The sequence below is a fragment of the Siniperca chuatsi genome, linkage group LG4, assembly GCF_020085105.1.
Source record: "Siniperca chuatsi isolate FFG_IHB_CAS linkage group LG4, ASM2008510v1, whole genome shotgun sequence".
Taxonomy (NCBI): Eukaryota; Metazoa; Chordata; class Actinopteri; order Centrarchiformes; family Sinipercidae; genus Siniperca; species Siniperca chuatsi.
The window spans coordinates 32,064,443-32,079,170 of NC_058045.1; the positions used below are offsets into that span (position 1 = coordinate 32,064,443).

Genomic DNA, 14,728 nt, shown 5'->3' on the forward strand with positions numbered 1-14,728 from the left:
CCAGCCACTTTGCCCAAACCATAATTTTTGAGACGGGTCCAACTGCAGTCCTCCCTCCCGAGGCCCCAGTTCTGTGAGCCAATGGGGTTTGAGCATGCGTAGTAGGGTTCGGTTGTATGAAGTAAGCTAGGCAAACTTTCACTAATCTGTTTCTGAACAAATTTGAGGTGAGAAATAAGCAACCCAGTTGCTGAATCTTCGCTCATGTTAGATCTACAACGCCTAATTTAAAAGTTTGTTCTGACTTTCGTAAGGGAAGGGCCCTACTGTTGAGAAATTTCCCATAGAGGTTAGCGAGTTAGCTAACATTAGCTTGCAGTTTACTTACGCCGTGTGATCAGCAGCTGACTATATAACTAAAACGCCATACAGTTTTCTTTCTCATCTGATCCTTATCATTATTATTATTATTATCATATACTGTTAGATATCTTGCAAGTTAGTATGTCCGTGGTCGTTTAGTTATGCTATAGCTGTTCACTGATTGTGCATTCTATAACATATTCAGATATTAATGAATTAATGGTTTATTTACATCCTGGGGGAGGTCTGAGGTGCTGCAGTTGGACCCTTTTGTAATCTTTCAGCTAACAAAGAAGGTTATAAGTCGGGTGAAGCTATTATAGGCACAGAGGAGGGAGGTCGGGCTGGATGGACGGGTCCACAAAACATCAGAAGTAGAGACTGCTGTTCACTTCCTGTTTCCTACCAACAATCATCGCTGGTTTCTTTTAACTGTGACTGTAGTCGTTCCCTAACCGTAACCATGTGGTTATTATTGTAACCATGGTTACGGCGAAGGTCCCCCAAACTAAACAAGGGCAACCTCGAGGGCAAACAATGTAACGTCGTTTCGTTTGGAGGACTTCTGGATGGCTAACACATTCACCATGACAACTTGATGATAATACGTTAATGTTGCGTTTAAAGCCGGTTGTGCTGCCCCCTAGTGTCTAATAAATCAATGAATGCAGGTTTCACAAGTGAAAACAGTGTGACCTTATTTTGAATTAGGAGGCTTTGCAGCCATTTTGCCACCAGTTTTTTTTCTTCACCACGTGGGAAATATGCGGCTGTCAGAAATTGATGTGAAAGGTTTTCCCCACTTATATGTATTATATACAAAATGTCATGAACATGACATGAACATGTGAACCTTTGACCCTGCAGACGCGTTAGATCTTTCCATTTCTGAACAGTTACTATAAACAGAAGATTTCTGTGACGCTCATCTAATAAACAATGCTGGAGTGGAGTGCTGTGACCTTCGACTTCTCCTCCACTTGTTTAATTGTACCACGGGTGATCTAGGAACTGGAGCTAAATAGTAATGCTGGCCTGAGTGGAAGCTTCTCTGATTAACAACAGGTTAGAAATGACTAGAATATAAAATCCACACATTTTCATTCTCCAGCTCTTCCTCTGAATACAGATGAAACTGGACGCCAGAGGCAGATTTCAAAGAATGGTTCAATATGCTGCTCAACACTGCATTCAGGACACCATGTCCTTTGATTTCAGCTGTGTGTGTGTGGTGTGTGTGTGTGTGTGTGTGTGTGTGCAGGATTAATTGAGCATGTTTTACTACTGTGTGTGTGTGTGTGTGTGTGTGTGTGTGTGTGTTCTCTTCTCTTGCTGTGATGAAACACCACGGGGAATCCATTTATTTTGAAGTCTGTTTATTATGCTCTACAGTGGAGAGAGACAGGACGGATGAGAGACATCGTGGGGGAGTGGAGGAGAGAGAGAGGGGAGATATGTGTTGTCTCAATGCTCAATGACTAGAGAGGAGTCTCTGACATCTTTTTATCAACGGAGTCTGATGGTTTTCAGCAAAAGAGCTCTTGATATGAGAGTAATCAGAGTCATTGATCGAGTGTGTGTTTACGTGGCGCCCTGATCTGATCAGTGTTTGTGCAGATCTGTCTGACGTCATTCTGACAAACTGCCACTCTAAATTACCGTGCAAACGTAATCCTGATTGATTCCCACTCTAATTTCAGGCGGCAAGTGATTAACTTGTCAATCACCTCTTCCCACGCACATTAACACACAAACACACACTCCATGCAACACCCCCCCTGCCTCAGGGAGAAATGAAGAGTTTTGAGGGAACCAGATCATTTTCTTGCCCTCTGTTTACATCCACAGTGTGCCAGTCGAATCCTCTATGAGAGGCCACGTAGAGAGCTGGATACAGCGGGGCCATAGACCATCAGCGAAACAGAGACGCATGTAAAACTGTTGACGGTACACTCAAACTGCAAACAAGTATTATGTCCTTGTATGATGAATCTTTAAACCAGGAAGACTGGTTTAAAAAAAAAACATTCTAGAGAAGCAACTTTTATGTGTTTGAAGTAACATCAGCGTAAAGTCTATGGGACCGTGGACCAGGACATATGGATGTGCTTTTCGGATGAATGGGGGCCATCTTGCAGTCCAGTATCCAGTTCTCATAATACATCCATGGGCCACACCTGCTGAAGTGGTTCAGGGGTCAACTGGGTCTGATTGAGAGTCTACAGTCACACTGGCGAGTCTGTAAGGCTGTAGTCTGAGCTAAATGCTAACATCAGCATGCTAACATGTTGATGTTTAGCAGGTATAATGTTCACCATGTTAGTTTAGCCTGTTAGCATGCTAACATTAGCTAGTTAGCGGTAAACATTAGCTGAGGCTGATGGGAGCGCCATCAGCTCTGCAGGTCAGAAACCAAAGTGTCGGACACGTTAACATGTCGACCTGATGGTGGCGCTAGATCCTCTGGAGGACATCAATGACATTTCATGACCATCTGTTCAATTACTGTCAAGATGCTGTATGTCAGTCTGGAGCAAAGTACGGACAGACCAACCGGCATCGCCGTCCCACACTGATAGCTTGGCTACAAACGCGAAATAGAGTAGTTTATCAACGTCTTTCTCATTGGTCATCCAAACCTGATGTTGATGTGTTAAAATGCGCTGCGTGGCTCCTCGGGGCCTCAGTTCCGTACTTGTGCTTTTGGCTGGTGAATCTGGGGCCCTGCAGCCAATCGCAGTCCATCTGGCCGAGGAGCTGCACTTCCGCTGCCTGCTCACACCCAGAGTGCTCATGTATAGCTCTTTTGCATGCTGTTGTCGTCGGGTTGATGTCGGAAAGAAAGGGATTTTGCTGTTAGATTTCAATGAATTATTTTAAGCTAGCAGTTGTTTGTATCTCAGCAGCTGCCTTTGACTCCTTGCCAGGAAACCCAGTGGGGACAGCTGCCGTTCTTGTTACATTCCCTTTGTTCCTGTGTTTTTGTGTCAGGTTTAGGACTTTCTCTTTGTGTAGTTTATTAGCATTTAGATTTTGGTTCTCCCTGATGTTACATTTAAGCTTCTATATCTGCCAATAAAAGACCGAAACACTGAACAAACTGACTCATCACATTCGACGTCTAGTTCTTTGTTACTCCACTTCCCCCTAGAACGAGTCGGTGTCGTAACGAGTAAAAGACAGCTGTGTCACTTGGCCACATTTGGAGGGACCTTTGAAATGGGACAGAATACACTGAGCAGGGGGACACTGACACTGCGCATTAGTGTTTAAATGTACAAAAGTGTACATGTACCTGTGTCCATATGGCCTGATATAAACATTTCAGTGTTATGACCAAATCAGAGGTTGAAACCACGGAGTTCATATGATGTGACCGCAGCATTACTCCCCCATAACTCCCTTATTACTCCCCCATTATTCTGTTATTATTTCTTCACCTCTCCTGCGTTACTCCTCTGGTCGCTCTGCGAGTGCTCTGCACAGGCTGTCCTTAATGAACAGAAGGAGAGAAGATTCAAATAAAAATGTAATTGTCGCTCTCTCTCTCGCTCTGCAGAGGATATTGCTTAAAAGTGTAATCAGATGGAAAGCACAGACACACAAACACACACACATAGACCATCACCTGTTAGTGTAACAGGTAAGTGTGTGTATGTGTGAGGAGAGGAAGCAGAGACTTGTCTGAGTGGGAAACACAAATGGCAGCAGGACATGATGTTCCTTCCATCTTCAACTGAGCCAAAAACCGTCTAAAAATGCCGGCCCATTACCGATTAGACACACCAGCTGACTATAAATCCAGAGAGTCCAGTCGAGTGAGGACGACAAGCTCCAGCTGAGACAAAAAGCCAGGAGGGAGCGCTGATTGATTCGCTCGTTAGTCGCCTGTTGTGGTATGAAGGGCAGTCCGCGCTTTATCTCCTCAGAAGTAAAAACTATAAACTGTTCAAACTATATTCAGCTTTTTTCATCTCGTGCTCTGTGACAAAAACCAGGACTTCCTCACCCCACCTGCAGCCCCGCTGCACGCCTCTGTTGAAACAGATGTGTTCCCCCTCAGAGGAGGGGATCTGTCTGATCCGCTGGCTCGCAACGCACAGGAGCTCTTTAATGTAAAGTACCTGCAAACATGAAGAAACTGAAAGTCAAAACCTTCGACTGTCACTCATTTTCATTTAAATTCTGTCAGGCAGGGCAGTGAACGTCTCCTTTTTTTTAACAAGCGTTAAAGCGTTTAAAGCCTGTCTCATAACAATAGTCGGGTTTCCATATGAACACTGAGAGAGGTTTCGCACTTTCAGTGGAAGTGATAATATGAAGTACCGTGCTGCCCTTATCAAACCACTACATTTTGCCAAAATAAAGTTGCCAAACAAGAGAAAATTTTAATCTTTACGTATTTTTTTTTTTTTCAATCAAAATATGTGACCTTGTCTGAATGTGTCGGGTCTTTAACAGCTGTCAAAATATAATTTGAATATTATGGGGTCATAATTTTTGGTGAGCAAACATATTTAGTTTTTTTCCTATTTATTGATATTTATATTATTCAGACCTCCATTACTGCTGTGCAATATCCACCGTCTCATAATAATCTCAATAAGCTACACTTAACAGTACATGCACCACTACTTATTACATTGTATTATTATACTGTATTATCATCATCCACCGGTAAACCCACCTGGTACTTCATTTATTTATTATGACCTGTATTATAGTGTATTATATTGTTTGCTAGTGCTTTCTCCTGTGTGCACTGACGTAAAGGCGAGCTGCTGTAACAAAGAGTTTCCCTTCGGGGATCAATAAAGTATTTCTGATTCTGATTCTGATATTTGTGACCAAGTCAGTCACAATTAAATTAAAGTGGCAAAATGGCTGAAATTCCTAAACCGGTCACAGAAATCTGGCTGGAGAAAATAGTACATTTCCCTCCCCATATATTGTATTTACAGTAGTTGGTCAGTCCAGTGTGTGAATCCAGTCCAAAGTCCACGTGAGTCCTCTGAATCCAGGTCCAGTCAGTGACTCAAATCCGGCGAACTCAGTCCAGGTCCAGTGACTCCACGATCCAGTGATCCGGGGTTTGGTTGCATTGTATCTAACAGCCATTTAGCCACACAGCGCTGTTCGTCTGTCTGCTGCTGTTTGTGTGTCTGTTAACGGGGATAACGTTGATCTGGAAACTCTGGGAATATCGCATCCACTCATGGAATACCCGGGATCAGTCGTATGTCCATCCGGGCCCGAGAACTGACCCCAAAATGTCGGTGTTTCCCGCTGTTTTCCAGTTCTCTCCGGGATGTGACCGTGTGATGGCTGCGGTCCAGTGAACTGGGAGCACGTTGACTGGTCTTGCCCGTTCAATCCGCCAGTTTGGGAGCTTGTCTTAACTGTTTTTACTGGGATTATCGGCACCTATGGAGTGCACATGAACACTGGTCGGATAGGGATTTCAAACGGGGTAAGTGGACACGCTGGACTTGGCTCTCTCGGTGGGATTTGGATCCACTTTTTTTTTTTGAAACGCGGGATAGCCTGCTAGCTATCCCGGGGGTTAGCTCAGCAGGCTAGCTGCTGTCTTTGTCTGGAGAGACCGGGGAACTACGGTGCGTGCGTCCATCATCGGACACGTCCCCGTCTGACCCGCTTGTCGTCTTCTTACCTGAGTGAATTTGATCCACCACCTTTCGCTCTCGCGCATTCACGTTCGTGTAACGGTTAGTCGCGCGTTTAACGGCTAACGTTACGCTTACAATGTCCGTTTGATATCCGTTAAACCGTCCGTTTAAACCAGCACCGGGACGCTGAGCGTGTTTTAAGCTATTGTGGCGTTTATAGAAAGTCCTGATCAGAAATTTAACTCCTCCTGTTGTCTGGTGTGATAGCGGTTGTGAAATCAATGGTAAAATGTGTAAAAACAACATAAATGGTCGCGGGGGGAGGGAATGTATGTTGTCCGATAATGGATCTATATGTTTGACAGGGAGGCTGAACGCGCCGCATCGGTAATTGTCCATCACACAACAAATAGGACGTCAGGTCAACAGTTACAGAGACGAGCTAACGTTGGGGGGGGGGCGGCGTGTAGACCTGGTTCGACGTCTATAATGCCACTTTTAAACGATGTAGTAGTTTTTGTGAAATGGTTTGTTTACTGCAAAGCTGCGCCGAAGAACACTGAAATGTCACCATTAGAGCAAAAGGAGCACCGCGTCCGATAATGGATCTCGTTAGCCTCGTAAGCGGGCCACGGTGGGCCTCGGACTAGCTGCATAAGTTGTGCCAAATACCTTCATAATATTCGATGCTGGGCTTTTAAGTAAACGTCACTGTGTGTCTTTGAAGCTAATAATATTCAGCTAAAGCCGCTGTAAGACGTTATTGGTGTGCGTGTTAGCTTTGAGCTAAAGGGCAGTGGGATCCAGGGCCGACGACTCAGCCACCGCTAGCTAGCCCTCCGATTAATTCAGCTAACGGTAGCTAGCTCATCTAGCTCCGTGGGACTGCTGTGTTAGCAACAGTTTTCCGTTTCTTTACGTATGCAGTTAGCTATCATACCCCCCACACACACACACACACACACACACACACACACACGATTAGCATTTTAAGCATTGCTTTTGTTTATTGTCCCCGCGACCTAAACAGCCAACAGTCCAAAGATCAGTAGCATGGCTAACGTAAATGCTAACTACATGATATAAATGTCCTCTGAGCTGGGATACTAGGTTCGACTTTACTTGTAACGTGCAGCACAATTCATGCAAAAGTTAAGAGTTTCTGTTGCTGTCAGTGAGACATGCTACTAGTAATGTGACCTGTAGGCTTAGATACCATTTTTGTTTAGCGTGATTGCATAACATAAGCTAGTGAGTGAAGGCCTGTAACATTAGTTATTAGGCTAAACTACTAGGAAGAAAAATACTTCTCAGTTACAGACGTTTAGGTTAAATGCCTTTTTTAAAGTTACTCAAGGTGTGTGATGGTCATTCAACCTAAAGTAAGCTCCATTTTTTTTATCCACCTTTTAGTGCTGCATTGTTTTAATTCTGTTAACATGACACTTATTTAACTCTGAAGCAACATTAGGGATTATATCTGGAAATGAACACAACTGGCAATGCGTGATCGTCTTTCTACTAAATCTATTGACACATACAGGATTTCAGTTAATCTTGTGGGAACTGCAGTCTGCAAGTGTCTGACGGTCGTTTGACTTGCTCTGTTGAACCATATGACTCAATCTGCTTATCCAGAATGATAGTTATTAAATTATTTGTTGCTGTCTCCTTTCAGTATTGTGCACCAGTGAATTTGTGGGAGAGTCGAGGTAGTTTGTGCGTTCTGATGAACTTGAACTCGGAAGTGTGATGCACTCAAGCATAGTGCCATAGGTCTTTTTTTTTTCCATTCATATGTACTCTACTGTGTGTCAGTGGCAGTTGTGGGAACGCGTGTAGAAGCAGTGTCACCGAGAGGAAACATAACGAGTAGTGACCAAAACTTGGAGAATAACAGCGGTGCTGGTTGCAGACGATGAAAGCAGATGGAGTATTATAAAGCTGTTTGTCCTGCACCGAGTACTGAAAAATGTAAACAAAAGCGGTGAACCGCAAAAGAGGAAAACGGCTCGTCTGAGGTTTTTCATGTGACCGTTTTAAGCCAATCAGAGGCCGTACCGTGGGGGTTTATGCACAAAAAATTTGACTCAGTGAGCAAACATACGTGTTATCCAGCTACACCAGACTTTATCAAATGGTTTTCTTTTGGGAATCTGTTTGGACTCTGACTGTGAAGTCACAATGACCGTGAGAATATAAGAATATAAATCAGGCGAATATTCAGATTCCTGTTGCTTTAGACGTTCATCCTTGTACGCTGATCATGTTACGGCTGTAAAAGTTAATCTCTGAAAAGTTGGGTCACTTAAGATGCTGGTTCACATTACTGTTGAATTTTGGATAAGATCGCGCATGTCCTCCACAGACATATCCTGTCATCCCTCAGTCTGTCGTAAGGTCCGGCTCCAGCAATCGAAGACACTTTTGTTGGGATCAAGTAAAAGCCATTGAAGGAGTGATACACCAACCACGGATTTAAAGCAGAACTTGATTTCATGTTGTTTCATTACAGAGCTAACTGTCTAGTGTCTGTTCATTTATTTTTTAATTCTCCATGACATGATGTCCACGATCTGACATTCAGTGCAGACTGAATGGGGGGGAAAGAATATTAAGATATATTGTGGTTCAGTCTCTTGTGATATTATAATGGCACTCTGGCACAAGTATTGTAATGCATTATGTTGCACCACTGAAGCAGAGGTGTTTCCTTCCTCTCCTGCTGATATTTGATCTCTGAACTCATTTCAGCTTTTTGCCAGTTTCTGGTTGGTTGACATTGAAAAAATTGTACTTTGGTGCAAAGTGTTTTATCTCAGTTTTCTATGAAGCTCATCGCAATGCAGTGAATACAGACAACGCAGGTTTGAGTTCTGCTTTGTGTGGGGAAAAAATGTATTGAATGCCTGAAATGAAGTTTTTTCCTCACCTGCCATATTAAGGTTACCTTAATATTTCTACCGGCCACTCAGGTTTTTTGTCTGCCACTTCTGAAATCTATGTAGACCGCTTTAGAATTGTAAACACGAGTCAGTGGTACCTGACAGAAGAAATATGGAATATATCATGTAACCTTAATCCCTCACTATTCTTAACGAAAACAATATTTATTAATATAAGGAAAAACCTAATCTGCCATGGTGGCAGGTGACCTGACATTTTTACCTGCCACAGCCATGTATTTGGCAGGTGCTAATTTCATTCCCTGCTTCAGGTACATCTAGGATGTAGATGATTGTGATATATCATGCATACTAAAATCACACGTGTTGTGATTATTAATTAGCGATGGGAATTACGGCTCTTTGAAGGGAGCCGGTTCTTATGGCTCCCAAACGGCTCTTCATTAAGTACCACTTCTGCTGGTCACTGCCTCAGTTACATACCACGTAATTACTTATTTGTTGCACGACATAAGCATGCAAGATTCTTCATCATACTGATGGTTAAAAAGTAAGAAATGTAAAGTATAGCTATCCTAGTTGTATAACAAGAATAACACCCTACTGATGAAATAGTAGGCTATGGCTAATAAATAATTGTGCAACTCTATAGAGACATGTATTGTATATATTTCAGTTTAATTTGTATAATATAATATGAAACAAAAGGGGGGGGTGTTGCCCCAGAGCCGGCTCCCATTGTTCACTTAAGGGCTCATAGAGTTGACTCGTTCGCGACCGACACGTCACTATCATTGATGTAGGAGAGTATCACATCAGGAGTTACGCCATGCACAAACGAGCCATTCTAGCAGACTTTTCAGATATTGGGCACTTTGAATGTTATTTCCGTGCACATTTTTCAAAAGAGTACAAAAAGTTTGTAGATGGGGAGGTAATGTGTTCGGACCGGTAGCCCAAATAAAACAACTTACTTACTTTTTACCACATGTTTTACTCTTTAACATAGTTCCACTTTAAACAGCCGGTGCAATCATGTCAATCTCACTTCCTTAATCTTACTGTGTGGGTGATAGACGTCAAGCCACTTCTTAGCACTGTGCAAGCACATCACCATTATCACACACACACAAATGAACAAGCTCCTCCATAAGCAATTTAGTATCAGTGAAGTGTACATTAGTAGCTGTGGACACACAGAATTCCACACTATTATTATCTGCAGTACTGTGCAGACGTCTGTAGTGTTGTGTGACGGTCGGGTTAACAGGACCGCTGAGCCAGCCTGCCCTGGAGGAGGACACCGACAGGAAGCTGAAATGAGCGGATCTGTCTGCTCCTCCTGGGAGGCCAGTCAGACAGGAAGAAAGCGCTGCTGAGAGCTACATGACCTGCCATCACCCCAACCCGCCTGCCCAGCGCTCTGCCACAAACAGCCCCGGAGGTCCTTCAGTGACGGCTGCAGCGCTGAATGACTCAGGGAGCTCAGCGGAGTTACCTGAGCTGATGAACTGCTGCAAACATCAGCAGCTCTGCCGCCTCCTCCAGAGAATCAGAGCAGCCGACTGACGTCCAGTCAGGAGGGATTAGAGTGGTGATAGATAAACATCAGAATAACCAGAAGACCTTGGATCCATATCTCTTCCAGTAAAGAAAAATCACACATTAAATCATTTATACTACATTGCACTGAATCGTAAGCGGAAGACAAACTGGAACTGGTCATTTTCAGCTGAATTCTTAGTAATATTTAGAAGTCTGACTTAGTAGATGCTTTGTATTGGTAACTTACATGGCAAAACTCTGTATCATGATTAGCTACGTTAAGAAAGATTGGTCCCAGATCTCTAAATGGTTGCCACGTGTCAGGTTTTTGACGGCTGTTTTCCTGTGCCAGAGGCAGAAAATGGCATCGGCTGCACAGGAAAACCTGCAGAAGTAACAACCCTTAAATCGCCATATTTCTTCATTTGTCAGAAAGAAATTAAGCTAGCCACTAGCTGCAGCCTCCACGTCAACTAAACGTGATGTCGAGGGGACGGACATGTCAACTACTACTGATGGGTTAGGACAAAATATCCCCCTCTCCCAAACCGAAAGTGGTGAATATGAACACAATTACAGCCTGAATGATGAATTTACAAAAATGGCAATTCAGTCTGAATATCAGGGTAAGAATAAAAAACAATGCTGTGATCGTGATTGTGACTGGCTGGCTACTCTTACAGCACATAAGATAGTAACATTGGCCACGTGGTGTTGTAAATCCAGATAATAAAATGTGTCAGATGCGTAGCCAATACACCAGAGGAGTTCAGGAGTGGCTCCACCACAACGCTCAGCCAGTTAAAGCCCGTCAGTTCACACTGGCATGTAGTTAAGTGTTACACATTAAAAACGTGTCGCAGTCTTGCGAATCATAACAGCAATAGCTACTATATAAAGCAACAGTAGTCGATATCTATAGCCATGTCCATAGTCTAATCGCAGCTACAGCAGCAGTCAGTCATACTAATTGGCCTCCGCTAGTTATCTTAGCATTAGCCGCAGTGATAGAGATTTGCGGCGGCATAACAAGCTATGAATCCAGCTCAGCCCTGCAGCAGTATGAGGACACCGGGGGTAGGGTTGGGCCTGACTGCCACTGACCACTAAGCCCTCTACCATCGTAACATCGTGAGTTAAAAGCAATAAAGTACGAAGCTAATAAGAGTAGTTTATCACTATGACTAGTATTTAAAATATATTAATAATCTCGTGATCTGCTTAATGAGATAACTTAAGCATGGTGTTAACCGTTCCTGCTGCAGCTTTCAGACCGTCAGGAAGCACAGGGAAGGGCTGAAGGTGATGCTAACCTCGGGGCTAACCCCCTTCACTTTTACCCAGCAGCTGGGAAGCAAGACGCGGGAACATCTTGGGTATTGACGAGCTGCAGCGTTTATTCACGGGCAAACTGTAATCTACATTGTACATTTACTGCCACTAGACAACTCCACTGCTAACCTTTCGCCAGCACCGGTCTGCTCTGAGCGCGGTCGCCGCCACGGGAACTAATGCAGGTTTTCCTGCGCTGTGTCGCAGCAGAGGCAGGCTGCTTCGACTGAAATAAGGATCGCCTCTAACTAAATCAAAAGATACACTTGAATGAACTAAAACACAGTGGCACTCTTTCACACAACAGAAGCCATTATATATATTAAGAGTGTTTTATGTTTAGGCAACCTTCTTGTAACGATCCCAATACAAGATATGTCAGGATCTGGCTGACTCTGCTAAAGTGAGGGCAGCGTTTGATCGGTCACATTATATATTTACTGTGCAGCAATTAAATTAGCCATTATGGTAATTGATTACCACCTCTGCTAAACAATAACTGGTGACTTAACGCTGACATAAAGTCTACCTGACTACATTTCTGTACGTTTTCTCCGCACCATCACCCTCACTTTACATTTGATGGGGTTCATTTTAGCCGATACCGATCCATTAAAACATGTCCGGATCACCTGATCCTTAAGATCGGCTTGAGGCATCTCTATTTTTCTGTGATCTTACCCGAAAAGATGTCCAAGCATTGGTCTCAGAAGGCAAGCATAACAAGCAAACAAGCTGTAGGAAGTTTGCACCTCTTTGTATCTTGCACTATATTTGAACATGCTTCTGTTTTGGTCCTGCTGCGTTGAGGCCTCCGTTTCACCAGCAGTTAAACAACCAGATGGAGATAAAGCAGTTAAACAGAAAACACAGGGTTGTATGAAATGTGGTTTTTGGCCACCGCCTACAGACACTTTGATAATTTACGTTTCACTTAGAAACAGACGTGTTCTCTAAGCGACATGTGAGAGAGGGAGAAGGAGATAAAGGCCAGGGCGGTGCAGATCTCAGGGTGTTAACTGGAGTTTAGCTGTTGCATCCCCCCGGCCGCAGACTGAACTCTGCCTCGGAGCCAGAGAGAGAGAGGCAGCTGGGTTCAACGTTAAGGGTTTTTTCCACAGGCCCGGTTGGGCAAGTGGGTCAGAAATCTACTTGCCCGAATTAAATTTTTACTTGCCTCCTATACAAATAGTTTTATTTATTAGCAGTTAACAAATAACAACCAAAATTAAAGTACATTGTCATGTTTATTCTTTATAAATAAAGTAAATGAATCAGAACCAGGACACAGTGTGTCATAGATACAAAGCAACAAACGTTCTTGCATATTGAAAATGGTATGACCCCCACCCCCATCTCCCTAGAGATGGACTCCTTAACTGTAAGTGAGTGATAAATTATCTAAATAAACTTTGTCTTTACCCGCCGCCATTTTCTCTTCAGTAGGAATGGCTATCGTTAGGTTCTTTTTCATTCCTAACATTACACACAGACAGCTTAGTTTTAGCGTGTTTGTAACAATTCCCTATTAGCTGAGCTAGCTCGCTGTGCTTGTGTGAAACATGAGACTGCAGACAGAGCAGATTAAAATATCGCTTTCTACCTGACGTTTATGATTGTTCAACAGGTGTATTGATAAAGTTTTTACTCGCTGAAGTTTTATTGCACTTACGTACAGTAACGAGCGTAGTTGTTGTCAACTTACAAACTACTAAAAATGTAGTGAAGTGCAGTATTTGTACTTTTTCCAAATGAAAACAGGTGCAACATAGAAACAGAAGGCTGTTGTCAACATATGTAGGCCTAATGCAATCACCTGAACATTAAAGGCAAGTTTTTCTTCACAAACAGAAGCGTCTCTGCCTCGTCACCAGATGGTCGGCCCATCCAAGCTAAACGAGCGCTCGCTGTCGGCAGAGAGGTATGCTCGGGCAAGCGGAGCCAGTGCAGGGAAACCATCTTTATTGATCCTCCAGTAGGTCGGTGCTTTTTCGCTTCTGCTGATGGGCAGCTCGGACAGGTGACTCTGTACCTGCGCAGACGAAGGGCTGGCCAGCAGTCGCTCCAGAATTCTCCTTCAGTATTTCGCCATGTACTGAAAACAGTAGACTACGTGTCTTTTTGGATGCAGGTGCTTCTGCGGCAGGTCCCCAGGTACTGTCGATGCTTCTGTAACAGGTTCCTCAGGTGTGTGTCTGGTCTCCCCCTCCAAGCACCTGTTTCCACTTGATCCTTAACGTCTGCTGAAGAGTAGCGATTCTTGTACCTTTCGCATAATCGGACAAAGACGAGAAGGATGGGTCAAATTATTGTTTCAGATGTAGCCAGGCAAACACATAGCCTACCTATGGCTGTTAGATTGGCAGCAGTGTGGGACCCTGGCAGTTCTTGACCGTGTAGAAGGACTTCTTCTTCTTCTTCTTCTTCTTCCACCCAGCGAGCAGTGCGCTGGCCTTTTCATTGTTGATACCAATGAAAGATGGCAGCGGCTGCTGGCTTGTGGCTGGCTCTGCACTCTCGCTAGCTTTCGTTTTAGCCGCATTGCCTTTGCTAGCTTCTTAAAATTGGGCATGTTCAGCAGCGTGATGGTGTTTTTAAGTGTCTGATTTAAGTTTGTTGTCCTGAATGTGTTTCGTGGTTGTTCCTCCATGGTTTATTTTGGCCTTACAGGTATTACAAATTGCGAACTTTGTTTCTTCTTCACTCACGGTGAAGAAAGTCCAGCCTGTTTTAGCTTGTGTGTGTGTGTGGCTGTGACAGCAGTCGGTTACTGTCTGTGCTGCTGTGTAAATTTGGCCGGCACAGGTTTGGCTATATCTGGCCAATCAAGCGGTGCTCTATTTGTTTTCTATTTGTCTGTCTCTCTGTTTTCAGTTCCACTTGGCATTAAAAGGTCTTTTATAGTCTGAAATATAAGTTGATGAAACATCTATGCACCCTGCTCATCGGAAATGTCTTGCTGGTATTTCAACATTGCTCATTATTGATTAATCGCAAATATTTTGATAGTAAATC

The 14,728-nt window shown here is 43.6% G+C and overlaps 1 protein-coding gene across 1 annotated transcript in view; it reads left to right on the forward strand.

Moving 5' to 3' along the window:
• Positions 1-4,710: 4,710 nt before the first annotated feature.
• The window catches only part of znf609a (zinc finger protein 609a), a 58,346-nt gene continuing 48,328 nt past the window's right edge, over positions 4,711-14,728 (forward strand). The window contains 1 exon segment of the mRNA XM_044192000.1: positions 4,711-5,773. The gene's annotated coding sequence lies outside the window, so the exon portion shown is untranslated.